Source organism: Geotrypetes seraphini, chromosome 5, assembly GCF_902459505.1.
Source record: "Geotrypetes seraphini chromosome 5, aGeoSer1.1, whole genome shotgun sequence".
Taxonomy (NCBI): Eukaryota; Metazoa; Chordata; class Amphibia; order Gymnophiona; family Dermophiidae; genus Geotrypetes; species Geotrypetes seraphini.
In genome coordinates, this window is record NC_047088.1 from 213394562 (window position 1) to 213411541 (window position 16980).

The 16980-nt window shown below is 42.8% G+C and overlaps 1 protein-coding gene across 5 annotated transcripts in view; it reads left to right on the plus strand.

Annotated features, from left to right (window-relative positions):
• Window positions 1-16980, plus strand: part of RBMS1 (RNA binding motif single stranded interacting protein 1) — a 457592-nt gene that overhangs the window by 429101 nt on the left and 11511 nt on the right. The window lies entirely within an intron of this gene.

The following is a 16980-nucleotide window of genomic DNA, read 5'->3' on the forward strand; positions in this document are numbered from 1 at the left end:
ATATGCTAACCAGTTTATAATGTTTTAATAACTCATTTATTTTTATGTAAATCACTGTGAACTTCCATGAGGTATTGGCAGTATATAAATAAAGATTGTATTGTATTGTATGAGGCAACCTGATGAGGGAAATCGGAAAAAACAGAGAAGAGACTAAAGATGGGGAGACAAGTTTAAAAATGAATTGGAGACGAAGTTATGGAAAATTGATACTACAAACATGGACCTTCCTGAACTGGTGGGAACTTGGGACTATGTTTTGGAAAGCAACCTGGAGGTAGTAGCTCCATTAAAACTGTAGAAACTGGGGAGAAAAAAAAAAAGGTTTTATTCCCTCGGATGAAATTATACATCTAAATAAGAGACAAGAGACAGCTCAAAAGAAAGTGGTGGAAAAGGGGAAAGGATGATAGGGAAGTTCTGGCATGTAATCAATACAATATACATAAGGAAGATTATAATCAAAAAGAGCGAATTCTTTTCACAGAAGATCCTAGCAGCAGGAAGCTCTTCAAGGAAAGAAGACAGAAGGAGCCACCAGACGGGTGCTCCCTAACTAGTATGGATTTCAGCAAGTTTCTGTGAATAGAAAATGAAATTACAGAGAGAAAACAGTAGCATAACCCCAGAAAAGAGTAAACATAGAAACATAGAAATTGACAGCAGATAAGGGCCACGGCCCATCTAGTCTGCCCACCCTAATGTCCCTCCCCTACCTTCGTCCTGTGAATTATTCCCATGTGACGATCCCATTTGGCCTTAAAGTCAGGCACGCTGCTGGCATCGATCACATGCAGTGGAAGACTATTCCAGCGATCAACCACCCTTTCTGTGAAAAAGAATTTCCTGGTGTCAGCTCGTAGTTTCCCTCCCCTAATTTTCCACGGATGCCCTCTTGTTGTCGTGGGACCCTTGAAAAGGAAGATATCTTCCTCCGCCTCTATGCGGCCCGTGAGATACTTGAACATCTCGATCATGTCCCCTCTCTCTCTCTGCGCTCCTCGAGTGAGTATAGCTGCAATTTGTCTAGCCATTCCTCGTATGGGAGATCCTTGAGTCCCGAGACCATCCGGGTGGCCATTCTCTGAACCGACTCCAGTCTCAGCACGTCCTTGCGATAATGCGGCCTCCATAATTGCACACAGTATTCCAGATGGGGCCTCATCATGGATCAATACAATGGCATAATGACTTACGGCTTACGGCTGACGAACCCCTGCGTATGCAACCTATGACTTGTCTTGCTTTGGATGAAGCTTGCTCCACTTGATTGGCAGCCTTCATGTCCTCGCTGATGATCACCCCTAAGTCGTGTTCTGCTACCGTTCTTGTAAGGATCTCACCATTAAGGGTATAAGTCTTGCATGGATTTTGGCTGCCCAGGTGCATAACTTTGCATTTTTTGGCATTGAAGCTGAGTTGCCAGGACCTAGACCAGCACTCCAGTAGGAGTAGGTCGTGCATCATGTTGTCGGGCATTGAAACATCATCTATTGTGCATCTGCCCACTACATTACTTAGTTTGGCGTCATCGGCGAATAATGTTATTTTACCCCGAAGCCCTTCTGCCAAGTCCCTTATAAAGATGTTGAATAGGATTGGGCCCAAGACCGAGCCCTGTGGCACTCCACTGATCACCTCCATCATTTCAGAGGGTGTGCCATTCACCACCACCCTTTGAAGCCTACCTCCAAGCCAGTTCCCAACCCATTTCGTCAATGTGTCACCTAATCCTATAGAACTCATCTTGCTCAGCAACCTGCGGTGTGGTACGCTATCGAATGCTTTGCTAAAGTCCAGGTACACGATGTCCAGGGAGTAGGGATGGAACAGGAGATAGGATGGAATAATTTGAACCGGTTACAGAGATGCAGGTAAAGATGATGCTAAAAGGGACGAAAACCAGTCCTTCTCCTTTAGACACCTGCTCAATATATTTGATGAGTGATCTAGAAGACTAACACTAATCCTTCTGATAGACCTTATTAATCATTCATTTGAGCAAGGGCTAGCTCCCAGTAAATGGAAATACTCAGTCATAAAGCCTGTTCTGAAGAGCAAAGATATGGAGAATCTTGCAAACTACAGACCTGTAGCAAACCAGCCGTGGATATTGAAACTGGTAGTTAAGTTGACCTGCAAATAGATTTCATCCTTTTTGGAGTACTTCTCTAAATTAGACCAGGCCCAATCAGGATTCAAAAGACACTTGAGTACTGAGACTGTCCTGATAGCAGTGCAAGATTCTGCTTTCAACCACCACACGAGGCGGGAGAATACTACTAGGGTTTCTTTACCTCTCAGCAGTATTCGACTTGGTCCAGCATGCATGGCTGGAGATGGAATGCAGAAAAGTAGGCTTGAGGGGAAGGGTCCTTGCATGGATAGAATCTTTCCTATCCAATAGGATGTCAAGAGTGGACTGGCAGGGGGGGATAACAGTGAATGGAGAAAAATTAATATAATGGTTGTCGGCACTATCGCCTGTGCTGTTCAATATATTCCTAAAACCATTGGGGGAATTTATTAGAAAGTTGGGCTGGGAATGTTATATATATACAGATAATGTTCAACTGATCATCCCATTGGCTGAACCGGAGGTGGTGGCTAAACAGATTAAGTCAGGACTGGAGAAAATATTTGGATGGTTTCAGGCCAATGGAGTGCTAGCAAATAAAGAAAAAAATTGAATTATTGCTCATTAATAAATGGGGAGGACAGAGTCCTAGATATCAGTTAACACTACATGGAAACATAGTAGAGTCTTCCATAGATAAGGTGAGAAACCTGGGTGTGTGGTTGGACCCCCAGTTTTGATATATCAACTCAGGTCCAGTGCACTGTAAAAAAAAACCCCATGCATATGGAAAATTGTCCTGGATTATAGGTCTGAAATCATATCTTTCATTTCAGGCAGTGACCAGTGTCATCATCTCATTAGTTCTCTGTGTCTTTGATTACAGTAATGCCGCCCTGCTGAGACTACCTAAGTGTATGATCAGACAAATCCAAACAGTGCAAAATGCAGTGGCAGGATTTTTGCTGGGAAAATCCCAGCAGATGAGTAGTTGGAATCTAAGCACAGTACCAGGCAGAGCTTTGGATTCTTGCCCAGAAATAACTAAGAAGAAGAAAAAAAAAATTAAAATTGAATCAGGTTGGGCAGACTGGATGGACCATTCGGGTCTTTATCTGCCATCATCTACTATGTTACTATGTTAGATTATTTGTAAAAAAAAACAAAAAAACTATATATATATATATATATCTATATAGATATATAGATATATATATATATATGGATAAAACAATGAATATTTATAACCAAACATGGTGGAGAGAACAAGAGGGCACTCACTAAAGTTAAAAGGGGATAGATTCCGTACAAATGTAAAGAAGTTCTTCTTCACCCAAAGAGTGATAAAAATCTCAGAAGCTATAAACTCCACACTGTTTTGAGGTATAATTTTAAAGCAGGATTGGCCAAAAAGTTTTATCTTCCTCCTGGAATAAGGTAACTTGGCATCTCAAAATTTACTTCCATATATGAGACTTTGTTAGCATTTCACAATGGTAGTTTTTCTGGATGGCTGAAACTAGATAGGTGGATTCTTTATGTATATAAGACCCTTAGAACTTTCTTACAGTGTCTGTTATAGCTTACTAGCTGATGCCCCGGCGTTGCACGGGTATTTAATTATAGCAATAACACTGTAAATGGATTCAAATAAAGATACTTTATAGTGGTGAATGAAATTATTTTTTTACAGCTTAATAAAAAGTACAATATTCAAATTATAATGTGAAATATTTGACAAAATGAATACAATACAACTAACGCAAAACGTGATTATAAACAACATTTTTAGTTTCACCTCCAGGAGCAAGAACATATAAATTGTTGGGTGAACCCACCCTTGAGCAAGCAACATAGAGTTGTGGGCCGAGAGACCCCCAGAACATATCACCCCAGGTAGTGAGGGATCTGCATACCAAGTTTCATTCAAATCGGTCAAGCCGTTTTTGAATTACTGTGAGAATGGCAGCTTTTTACATTTTTTTCCATTGACATGAATGGGTGAAATCTGATTTTCTGTTTGTAGCTCCGCCCACGTGTGCAGGTGGGCCGCAAGACCCCCAGAACATATCACCCCAGGTAGTGAGGGATCTGCATACCAAGTTTCGTTCAAATCGGTCAAGCCGTTTTTGAATTACTGTGAGAATGGCAGCTTTTTATATTTTTTCCATTGACATGAATGGGTGAAATCTGATTTTATGTTTGTAGCTCCGCCCACGTGTGCAGGTGGGCCGCGAGACCCCCAGAACATATCACCCCAGGTAGTGAGGGATCTGCATACCAAGTTTCGTTCAAATCTGTCAAGCCGTTTTTGAATTACTGTGAGAATGGCAGCTTTTTACATTTTTTCCATTGACATGAATGGTGAAATCTGATTTTATGTTTGTAGCTCCGCCCACGTGTTGAGCATGGGGCATTGACGCCATTTGTGAAAGCTTCAGGTTTGAAAATAATTCTACATGCAAAATGACACCAGCGCAAGGTTTTAAAATTATAACCAGGATTTATTGAATTATTGGTTCTATTTTCCCATTATTAGATCAAAAGAAAAGCATAATTGCTTACGTTGCACTCATGGGAGATCATCATCGTGGCCAAAGACTGGCCTTCTCACAATGGTCTCGTTTTTCTATCTCATTACATTCTATTATATAACTTTTGGTTTAGTGACATCATCAAGTTTGACGACCAATAACATTTCTATGGGTGGTCTCAAAGTTTAGACAAAGAAACATTCCTCCATGTTTAAAAGTTAGTCAAAGTTTCAGATGATTTCTGAATTAACATTAACATTCAAAAGAATTCACAATTATTAACATGGTAAATTCTCAGTCCTTCCATGCTGACAAGTTCTGAGCCTTAAAGGAAAAAAAAACTCCTAAGCTGACAGATTCAAATTGCACAGCCTTACACAGAAATCTTACTCAGGAGAAAAAGGGGGGGGGGTTAAATCCCCCTCTCCTCTTCCTGAAGCATGGGCTTCCAATGCCCCCCTTCTCCCTATTCTTGAGACTGACTCTAATCACTTCCAGATGTTGTGCTCAAGATTTTTTCTTAATGTTTCTGCTTATAAAACCATTTATATTTCCACATATCACATCCATGGGCCCCAAACATTCATAATTTCATTCATATCTTGGCCATTCATACTTCATACATTTTATATCTCAGTTTGGAATATGGAATTTAATATGCTTTTCCTAACTGGCCTGAGCACATCTGTTTTCAATTAGAACCACGAGGCTAAAGGCGGGAAGCTGAACAAAGAACAGAAACTATTCACTGGCACAAGATGCTGGCCTAAGACAGGACAGTCATAGTACATACAAAAGAACCTAAACTGGGCTCCATGTAATCATGTAATCATGATTTCCACCATGATTTAGCTCAACAGCAAAGTACACAAGAAAACACCATTCTTTTCCTTATATTAATCTTTAGTGTGTTTTTTCTTCTGGCCTTAGCTACATTATATTTAAATGTTTTATTCACCTATTTTTCGTACGCTTCTATTTGGGCGCGGTCCTTAACTAACACAGATGTTTGTCTAACTAGAATTACCCAGAATCATACGAAAAACTGGCGCTACAAAAATACTGCACTATCATGCTTCTGACATCCATCTCAATATCGTCCCATAACGAGCACGCTAGCCACGATTCAGTCCCCTCTTGGATATTACTGAATTTATGAAGTAATATTCATAATTGAGCTCGTGGTCTTATCTGTGGCGCTGGGGTTTACTCTGGGTACGGTTCTTCTCATGGATCAGTGTGTGTCTGTGCAAGTATATTCTTTTAAATGCCAATTAGATAGCAAAAGCCAGAAAAATGTACTACCTAGGCCTGCAACGGCAGGTGCCTAGAAGATCTTACCCAAAGCTTACTTGAATTCTCTAGTGAGAATGCAAGCAAATCCCATCCACTATTCTAGATAAAACCCATCTAAGTGTACATTTATGTAAGTTGCTGTCTAAACCATATCATATAGGAAACTTACCATTCCAGTGGTAGTTAGACAGTCAGTGTCTGTTCTAGGTGCAAGTACAGTCCTAGAGCAGAGACGTCTGTTGTTTTATTCATAGAGGTATTCATGAAACTCCAGTACTTTTAAAGTTTAAAAGTCAGTAATTTAGAGAAAGTATAGCTAAAGAAAAATAGAACCCTAGATTTCCCTAAGATAAAGAGAACCTCAGTATTACCTAATTTAATTAGTCCCTATGCTCAAAAGTGTTATGTTATAAAATCTTGGAATTAAATCAATAAAGTGTAAAATAATGCACAGTGTTAAGAAAACCTAAATATATGCTTAATATGGAAATGTACTCATGTGCAGATAATGCATGCACATTAGATATAAGTTTTCTTTTTCTGTGTGTGTTGCAGGAACTCATTTCTCAAATTTAAATTAAAATCATTAAAAGGACTGATGATATCAGCTGTTAAACCCAATTAAACAATATTGCGGCACTGTGTTACAGCTTAGAAGCTGCCACTGTGTATAGAAATACAGTCATATGAAATAAAATTTAAAATACAGGACAAAATATTTTCTGAGAACAATGCATGAAAACAATGATAAAGAAAATACAGTTATTAATACAATATCAGAATAAGTCTATGAAATTATGCAAAAGCATAATTAAAGTTCAGAAGCCTAATTCAAATGAAGTGATTTAAAGTAACATGGTTTAAGATAAAGTCTGTTTTTTCGTTCAAAATTTTTTATATGAGTCCAGAAATGTCTTTTGCAAATAGTTTTAGTAACTTGTAAGGTCGGAGTCTCTAAATTAATTTCAGTGAAATTTAAATCATGGCTTTAAAAAGTTCATGCTGCAACGTTTTCATAATTCAAGCTTGGCTTTTCTGTAACTATGGAACTGCTTTTCTTTACACCCGTACTGGTACAACTGAAAGGTAAGCACAGCTCATTAGTTGAAGACAAAGGAACACTGAAATTCCCGCCGAAAATTCAGCATCGGAATTTTTCTCTGTGTTCTCCACAGCTCTAGTGGTGGAATGTGGTACTGCTGATCAGTGTAAATCCTGGAAGGAAAGCACATGTTCATTAACAAAAGAACAAAGAAAAAGAAACACATGGCACGTTATCACGTTATCCCCTCTGCAAACTGTACTAATTCTTGTATTGCAGAGCCACATTCTCTGTGTTGAATTGTTGAAAGGATTCAAAGAAGGTTCTTAACTGAAACACAAAACATACAGATTAAATAGACTTTTTTCAGGGTCCTGTAGTACCAAAATATGGCCACAGGAAAATTTAAACATGCAGACACATTCTCTCTACATGGTAAAATTAGACTTTCTTTTTTTTTTTTCCTTAAAGAGCTTACTTGTAAAAAGTGAGCAAAATTTCAATTCCGAATTCATCCACTTACATAAAAGTTTATTATAATTGTTCATTTCCGGTAACCAAGTTAGCAAGCCCTTTGTTTCACATTTATTTCGATTTTCAAAAAAATATAGGTACTTAACCTCTATTTTTGTTAGTCTTTTTATTTTAAACTTCCCAATTTAATTTTAAAATGCATTTAAATTTAATTACTCCCTAATCATACATTCCGGACAATGCACAAGTTTAAAAATACTTTATAAACCATGCAGGGGCACAAAAATTCATATTCAAAACTAATTTGAACCCTGAGATAAAACTATAAAGGCAGGGATTTTATTTTTCCCTTATGCACACTTGCCTGCTTTTAAGCATGGTATCTGTTTTTTGGAATAAATATTTTTCTTTTCCACAAAATTATCCTTCCACTGTTGAATACATTCCCAAGTCCAGCAGAATTCTTTCTTTTCTCCCATCTTCCCTATCGAACTCCACCATAGCAGGTCCCAGGGAATTAACACATTTCACAAGCTTTCTTTCCACATTCCTGTACATTCGTTCTACAGACTATCTCCCTGCTTTGAAACCGCCAGACATTTAACTTTCTTTTCCTTTTCACTTCACTTTCTCGTTTAAATATCACTTTCCAATTCCTTCAGATCCTACAGTTCTGTTCTTCCAACATTCTGATAACCTTTTTAAAATATAAAGGAACAAGGGAAAAATTCAAGCTACATAACGTCTTTTTTTTTTTTTTCTAGAATGCATCTTATACAGAGCCCTTAGGCTACAAACAGCTTCTGAAACTCTCCCAAAGTACCTCCATTGTTCCTAACACCGCAGGGATCACTTAGCTATGTAAACTCTGCTCTCCCAATACACTGCATTTTGAACTTAAATCAACATATTCAACTTCTCGACATCAAAACAATTGAATTACATGCTCGTGCTTAGCTGGTAAAGTTTTATCAGAAAGAGACCACATTGAATCCTGATATTCACACTACATAAACTTTTCTTTTTTCTACTAAAATTTAAGCCACATACATAGGATTCTCATGTCTTGCTAAACTACCAGTTCTCAATAAACCCTTTTAATATGCAAACAGACTTGCTCCGAGACTTCTCAAAAAAGAAGAATCAAATTCGTTAACTGACTAGTATATAAGCAAATACCTGTTGGAAAATCTGTAGCCCTGAGACAAAGGACTCCATTGCTGCTCTATTCCCTCCCCCTCTTTCCTCCCCCTTCCCCTCTGCCTGGAAATGAACAAAAGAGAAACTCAAAAAAGACCCGCCTTTTAGCTCACGTGATAGCTCTGTGGAAGGTATCGAGGAAGGAAAAAGGTGGGGGTGAAAATCCCCCATTTGCAGCCCGCTCTTTCAAACAAAGAAGACTGAAGGGAACGGGAAGCCATTAACTTTATTTTTCTTTTTCCAGAGACAAGAGAAAAAGTTAGGGCAGAGCAAAAAAGACAGAGAGAGACAGAACTGGAGTTTAGAAAGACAAAGCCAGGACCACGAGGCAGACCGCGGCGGCGTTCAAACCTTTTTTCCTTGTCTTTGCTTGCTTGTAGGAGAAGCAGGAGAAGCAGGTAGGATCGGAGAGCTGAGGGGAGAAAGCCGGGACGCAGAGCAGGGTTAGACAGCCAGCGAGGAGGGGCAGAAGCTAACCGGGGCAGCGGCGAGAGAGAGCTCCGCCCACCCCCACCGCGTCAGAGGTCGCTTCGGAGCCCGGGCTCCCCCTTAAAAGAGGGAGAGCCAGGACCACGAGGCAGACCGCGGCGGCGTTCAAACCTTTTTTCCTTGTCTTTGCTTGCTTGTAGGAGAAGCAGGAGAAGCAGGTAGGATCGGAGAGCTGAGGGGAGAAAGCCGGGACGCAGAGCAGGGTTAGACAGCCAGCGAGGAGGGGCAGAAGCTAACCGGGGCAGCGGCGAGAGAGAGCTCCGCCCACCCCCACCGCGTCAGAGGTCGCTTCGGAGCCCGGGCTCCCCCTTAAAAGAGGGAGAGCCAGGACCACGAGGCAGACCGCGGCGGCGTTCAAACCTTTTTTCCTTGTCTTTGCTTGCTTGTAGGAGAAGCAGGAGAAGCAGGTAGGATCGGAGAGCTGAGGGGAGAAAGCCGGGACGCAGAGCAGGGTTAGACAGCCAGCGAGGAGGGGCAGAAGCTAACCGGGGCAGCGGCGAGAGAGAGCTCCGCCCACCCCCACCGCGTCAGAGGTCACTTCGGAGCCCGGGCTCCCCCTTAAAAGAGGGAGAGCCAGGACCACGAGGCAGACCGCGGCGGCGTTCAAACCTTTTTTCCTTGTCTTTGCTTGCTTGTAGGAGAAGCAGGAGAAGCAGGTAGGATCGGAGAGCTGAGGGGAGAAAGCCGGGACGCAGAGCAGGGTTAGACAGCCAGCGAGGAGGGGCAGAAGCTAACCGGGGCAGCGGCGAGAGAGAGCTCCGCCCACCCCCACCGCGTCAGAGGTCGCTTCGGAGCCCGGGCTCCCCCTTAAAAGAGGGAGAGCCAGGACCACGAGGCAGACCGCGGCGGCGTTCAAACCTTTTTTCCTTGTCTTTGCTTGCTTGTAGGAGAAGCAGGAGAAGCAGGTAGGATCGGAGAGCTGAGGGGAGAAAGCCGGGACGCAGAGCAGGGTTAGACAGCCAGCGAGGAGGGGCAGAAGCTAACCGGGGCAGCGGCGAGAGAGAGCTCCGCCCACCCCCACCGCGTCAGAGGTCGCTTCGGAGCCCGGGCTCCCCCTTAAAAGAGGGAGAGCCAACGGCCCGCGGCCGTTCGGCGCGCGGCGAAGGCGAGCGGCAAAGGCGCTCGCCTTAGCGAGGGCCGCCTTCGCGAAGGAGCCGAGAGAAGGAACCAGGCGTCCAGGCTGCTCAGCAGCAAAATCCATCTTCAATCTTCTTAAATAACTTAAAAAAAAAAAAAAAAAAAAAAAATTTTCTTACACTTTCTTCTATACTTACTATTTCTTCTCTCTCTACCTAGATACACGTCGGGCGTACTCCAGCGCACCAACTTAAATTCACAAGGAAGGAAAAATGGAGGCAGCAGAAGGCCAGCGAAGCTTTCCAGTATACTGCATTGATTGTCACATGTATGACTACCTCCCTTCCGGGAGGCAGGCCTACATATGCGGTCGATGCCAGGAACTGGCTAGCCTAAGGAAGGAGGTCGGGAGACTGCAGATCAAAGTGCAGGAGCTAGAGGGACTCCGCTCCATAGAGGAACCAAGGGATTTTGAACCAACTGAGGACACCACCAGAGAAATCCACATCAGCGAACAGGTCAGAGAGCTCGAGAGATTCATCGAAGAGGCCTGCATGATGGTAGAGACACAGGATCACCCGATCTTCAGAATGGAACAAACGGATGGAGGACAGGACCCGCCAGGAGCCACCAAGAGCCGCCAGGACCCACCAGGAGCTGAGGGAGAGGAACCTTGCGGAGGAATCATTCAGGAGGAGGAAGGATTAGAGGACCCAATCATCGACACAGACCTGAGACCCAGGAGGAAGCTGAGAAAAGGAAAATCTGCTATTGTTGTGGGAGACTCAATCCTGAGAGAGGTGGACAGTCACATAGCAGGGGGCAGAGCGGATCGCCTAGTGACATGTCTCCCAGGGGCGAGGACAAAGGACATCTCCGACAGAATCGAGAGAATCATGGAGGGAGCTGAGACGGAGGAAACAGCAGTGATTGTCCACGTCGGAACAAATGACGTCAGCAGAAGGAATTTCAACATGACTACACTGACCGAGCAGTTTAAGATCCTGGGGAGGAAGCTGAAGTTGAGGACAGGGAAGATAGCCTTTTCTGAGATCCTGCCAGTACCAAGGGCAGATGCGAGGAGGCAGACCGAGCTGCAAGCAACAAATGGATGGCTGAGACGATGGTGTGAGGAGGAGGGTTTCCTCTTTGTACGAAACTGGTCAACCTTCATGGGGAAAAACAAGCTCTACAGGAGAGACGGACTGCATTTGAGCACGGCTGGGACGAGGATGCTGGCACGTAACATCCAGACCTGCATAGACATGACTTTAAACTGACAACGAGGGGAAAGCCGATAGTCGATCTGACCTCGACACACCGGGCCACAGTATCAAGCAAGGATACTGAAACAGGAAATGGCGTTTGCGGACCAGAGATAAAATGGACACTTTTTGGACATAAACCCAAAGATGCAGTACAGGGACCTGAGAGGAAATTAGAGCAAATAAGCACGACAAGGAGGAAACAGACGAAACCAGAGGGCTATCAAACTAAGAAACGGGCAGAGGACGGGTTAGACACTCCACAGGCAGCCCGTGAGGAGACCAGCAGGAGCAACAAATCAAGAGTAGATCCTAAAGAAAAGGTAACTAACTGGGACTTAAATTGCCTATACACAAATGCTAGGAGCCTAAGGACTAAAATGGGGGAGCTAGAAGTTATAGCCAGAAACAAGGACCTAGACATAATAGGAATCACAGAGACATGGTGGTCAGAGGACAACAAATGGGACGTGGCCCTGCAAGGGTACAAACTCTACAGGAGGGACAGGGCACACAAGAAGGGGGGAGGAATAGCCCTGTATATAAAGGACTCCATTCCTTCATCCAGAACAGAAACAACAAGGGCAGACAGTTTGGAGTCACTATGGGTTAAACTGACAGGAGGGGAAGGAGCTGACATCAAATTGGGACTGTACTATCGCCCACCAGGACAACCAGAAGCTAACGACCTGGACCTGGAGGCCGAACTGAGGCAGGAGTGCAAAAGTGGAAGGGTGGTGGTTATGGGAGACTTCAACTATCCGGGAATAGACTGGGACATTGGACACTCAAATTGCACGAGAGAAACTAAATTCCTAGCGGTGATAAGGGACTGTTTCATGGAGCAGCTAGTCACGGAACCAACGCGAGGGGAGGCCACTCTAGACCTAATCCTCAACGGGCTAGAGGGACCCGCAAAGGAAGTGGTGGTACTAGCACCATTAGGGAACAGCGATCACAACATGATCCAGTACAAATTAAACATGGGAACACCAAAGGTGAAAAGAACCACAACGACAGCACTTAACTTCAGAAAAGGAAACTACAAGGACATGAGGAAAATGGTAGGGAAAAAGCTCAGAAACAGCTCAGGGAAGGTGAAGACCGTAAAGGAAGCCTGGACACTGCTTAAAGGCACAGTGCTCGAGGCACAAGACCTGTACGTCCCAAGGTTTAGGAAAGGGAGAAAAAAAAATCGAACTAGAAACCCAGCATGGATAACAACTGCAGCTAAAAAGGCGATAAGCGACAAGAAATCATCCTTCAAGAAATGGAAAAAGGAACCAACAAAGGAAAACCAGGAAGAACACAAAAGACACCAGAAAAAATGCCATCAAGAGGTCAAGAAAGCAAAGAGAGAGTATGAGGAAAGACTGGCAGGAGAAGCAAGAAACTTCAAACCCTTCTTCAGGTATGTGAAAGGGAAACAATCAGCCAGAGAGGAAGTGGGACCACTGGATGATGGAGACAGGAAAGGAGCGATAAAGGAAGAAAAAGAGATAGCTGACAGGTTAAACAATTTCTTCTCGTCAGTCTTCACCAGAGAGGACACATCCAATATCCCAGAACCCGAGGTGTTTATAAACGGAGAACACGACGAAAGACTGATTCAACTAGAGGTAAGTAAAGAGGATGTCCTCAGACAGATAGACAGACTAAAGAGCGACAAGTCACCAGGCCCGGACGGCATCCACCCAAGGGTACTAAAAGAACTGAGAAACGAAATAGCAGAGACACTTCAACAAATATGTAACCTCTCCCTAAAAACTGGGGAGATCCCAGAAGACTGGAAAATGGCAAATGTCACGCCCATCTTCAAGAAGGGATCAAGGGGTGACCCGGGAAACTACAGGCCTGTGAGCTTGACCTCGGTTCCAGGAAAGATGATGGAAGCAATGGTAAAGGATTCAATCTGTGAACACATAGAAAACAATGGACAACTGAGGGCGAGCCAGCATGGCTTCAGCAAGGGAAGGTCGTGCCTCACGAACTTGCTGCACTTCTTTGAGGGAATAAACAGCCAGATGGATAAGGGGGAATCCATAGACATCATTTACCTTGACTTCCAAAAAGCCTTCGACAAGGTACCTCACGAACGGCTACATAAAAAGCTGTGGAATCACGGGGTGCAAGGGGATATCCACCGATGGATCAAACACTGGTTGGCAGGCAGGAAACAGAGGGTTGGAATAAAAGGCCAATACTCAGACTGGCAATGGGTCACGAGCGGAGTTCCGCAGGGGTCAGTGCTGGGACCTCTACTGTTCAATATATTTATAAACGATCTGGAGACGGGGACAAAATGTGAGGTTATCAAATTTGCTGATGACACCAAACTCTGCAGCAGGGTTAGAAACACGGAAGACTGTGAAGACCTGCAAAGGGACCTAACGAGACTGGAAGACTGGGCAAACAAGTGGCAAATGAGTTTTAACGTACAGAAATGCAAAGTCATGCATGTAGGGAAAAAGAACCCGATGTTCAGCTACAAAATGGGGGGAACACTACTAGGGGTGAGTAACCTTGAAAGGGACCTGGGGGTGATGGTAGACACATCACTGAAACCATCGGCACAGTGTGCGACAGCCTCAAAGAAAGCAAATAGAATGCTGGGCATCATCAAAAAAGGTATCACAACCAGGACAAAGGAAGTCATCATGCCGCTGTATCGCGCAATGGTGCGCCCGCACCTGGAGTACTGTGTTCAATACTGGTCGCCGTACCTCAAAAAGGATATGGCGGTACTCGAGGGAGTGCAGAGGAGGGCGACTAAACTGATAAAAGGTATGGAAAATTTCTCATACGCTGACAGGTTAAAAAAGCTGGGGCTGTTCTCCCTGGAGAAGAGGAGACTTAGAGGGGACATGATAGAAACTTTCAAAATCCTAAAGGGCATAGAGAAAGTGAATAAGAACAGATTCTTCAAACTGTGGGGAGCCACAAGCACTAGGGGTCACTCGGAGAAGTTGAAAGGGGACAGGTTTAGAACAAATGCTAGGAAGTTCTTTTTTACCCAGAGGGTGGTGGACACATGGAACAAGCTTCCAGAGGAGGTGATAAGCCAGAACTCTGTACAGGGGTTCAAGAAGGGTTTGGATGGGTTCCTGGAGGATAGGGGGATAGAGGGGTACAGATAGAACTTGAGGTAGGTTATTGAATTGGTCAGTAACCACTTCACAGGTCGCGGACCTGATGGGCCGCCGCGGGAGCGGACCGCTGGGCAGGATGGACCTCTGGTCTGACCCGGTGGAGGCAACTTCTTATGTTCTTATGTTCTTAAAGCTGAGAAACACAATTTCTTTTTTCTTTTCAAAGTAGTTACTTCAGATAGGCACTGAAAATGCACAGAGGGAGACAAAGAAGGAGGGGGGGTGCCCTCAGCCCGTTTTTTCAAACAAAGAGACGGGTGAGGGAAACTTTTCAAAGTCAGATTAAAACAGACAGTTTTCTTTTTCACAGAGAGAAAGAGTTAGTTCAGAGACAAAGCTTAGACACACAGCAGGAAAATATATATATTTTTTTCTCTTCAAACTCAGTAAGCAAAAACTTACGTTCACAGAGGAGACCTGCTCTCTACTGGGCACTTTTACCTTTCAGACAGGCACTGCTCAGTTTAAAAGCCAGATGGAAAAATGCCAGCACTGCAAGGGATTTTTTTTTCTTTTCTTTTCACAACATTCTTTCTGTGTTACTTTTATTTCTAATTTTTTCTTTTTCTTTTTCCATTAACAAGTAATTTCCACTAACTTTATACAATTATGTACAGATATATACAAGCATGCATGCTCCTTACTGTTAAATAATTTTTTTTATTATTTTTAAATTTTTTTATTATTTTTTTTTTTTTAATAATTATTATTTTTTATTTTTATTTTATTATTTTTTTTTTTTAAACAGGTGTAATACTCACAATTTTCCAGTTTTCCGGTCCCGTTTTATCTCTAATTTCCGCCATATTCCTGCGCAGCCAGTCAACCTGTGACTACCTTTTGTTACACAACCATGCGAAATCTCTAAAGTTCCTAGAGTTTCTATGAATAACCTATAAGCTTTTTCAAGGCGTCAAATTAGTTAGTTCCCGGGTTTCGGCACCAATTGAGCATGGGGCATTGACGCCATTTGTGAAAGCTTCAGGTTTGAAAATAATTCTACATGCAAAATGACACCAGCGCAAGGTTTTAAAATTATAACCAGGATTTATTGAATTATTGGTTCTATTTTCCCATTATTAGATCAAAAGAACAGCATAATTGCTTACGTTGCGCTCATGGGAGATCATCATCGTGGCCAAAGACTGGCCTTCTCACAATGGTCTCGTTTTTCTATCTCATTACAGTTTATTATATAACTTTTGGTTTAGTGACATCATCAAGTTTGACGACCAATAACATTTCTATGGGTGGTCTCAAAGTTTAGACAAAGAAACATTCCTCCATGTTTAAAAGTTAGTCAAAGTTTCAGATGATTTCTGAATTAACATTAACATTCAAAAGAATTCACAATTATTAACATGGTAAATTCTCAGTCCTTCCATGCTGACAAGTTCTGAGCCTTAAAGGAAAAAAAAACTCCTAAGCTGACAGATTCAAATTGCACAGCCTTACACAGAAATCTTACTCAGGAGAAAAAGGGGGGGTTAAATCCCCCTCTCCTCTTCCTGAAGCATGGGCTTCCAATGCCCCCCTTCTCCCTATTCTTGAGACTGACTCTAATCACTTCCAGATGTTGTGCTCAAGATTTTTTCTTAATGTTTCTGCTTATAAAACCATTTATATTTCCACATATCACATCCATGGGCCCCAAACATTCATAATTTCATTCATATCTTGGCCATTCATACTTCATACATTTTATATCTCAGTTTGGAATATGGAATTTAATATGCTTTTCCTAACTGGCCTGAGCACATCTGTTTTCAATTAGAACCACGAGGCTAAAGGCGGGAAGCTGAACAAAGAACAGAAACTATTCACTGGCACAAGATGCTGGCCTAAGACAGGACAGTCTTAGTACATACAAAAGAACCTAAACTGGGCTCCATGTAATCATGTAATCATGATTTCCACCATGATTTAGCTCAACAGCAAAGTACACAAGAAAACACCATTCTTTTCCTTATATTAATCTTTAGTGTGTTTTTTCTTCTGGCCTTAGCTACATTATATTTAAATGTTTTATTCACCTATTTTTCGTACGCTTCTATTTGGGCGCGGTCCTTAACTAACACAGATGTTTGTCTAACTAGAATTACCCAGAATCATACGAAAAACTGGCGCTACAAAAATACTGCACTATCATGCTTCTGACATCCATCTCAATATCGTCCCATAACGAGCACGCTAGCCACGATTCAGTGTGCAGGTGGGCCGCGAGACCCCCAGAACATATCATCCCAGGTAGTGAGGGATCTGCATACCAAGTTTCGTTCAAATCGGTCAAGCCGTTTTTACGTGATCGCGGCACATACACACACACACATACATACACACATACATACCTCCGATTTTATATATATAGATTTAGTAC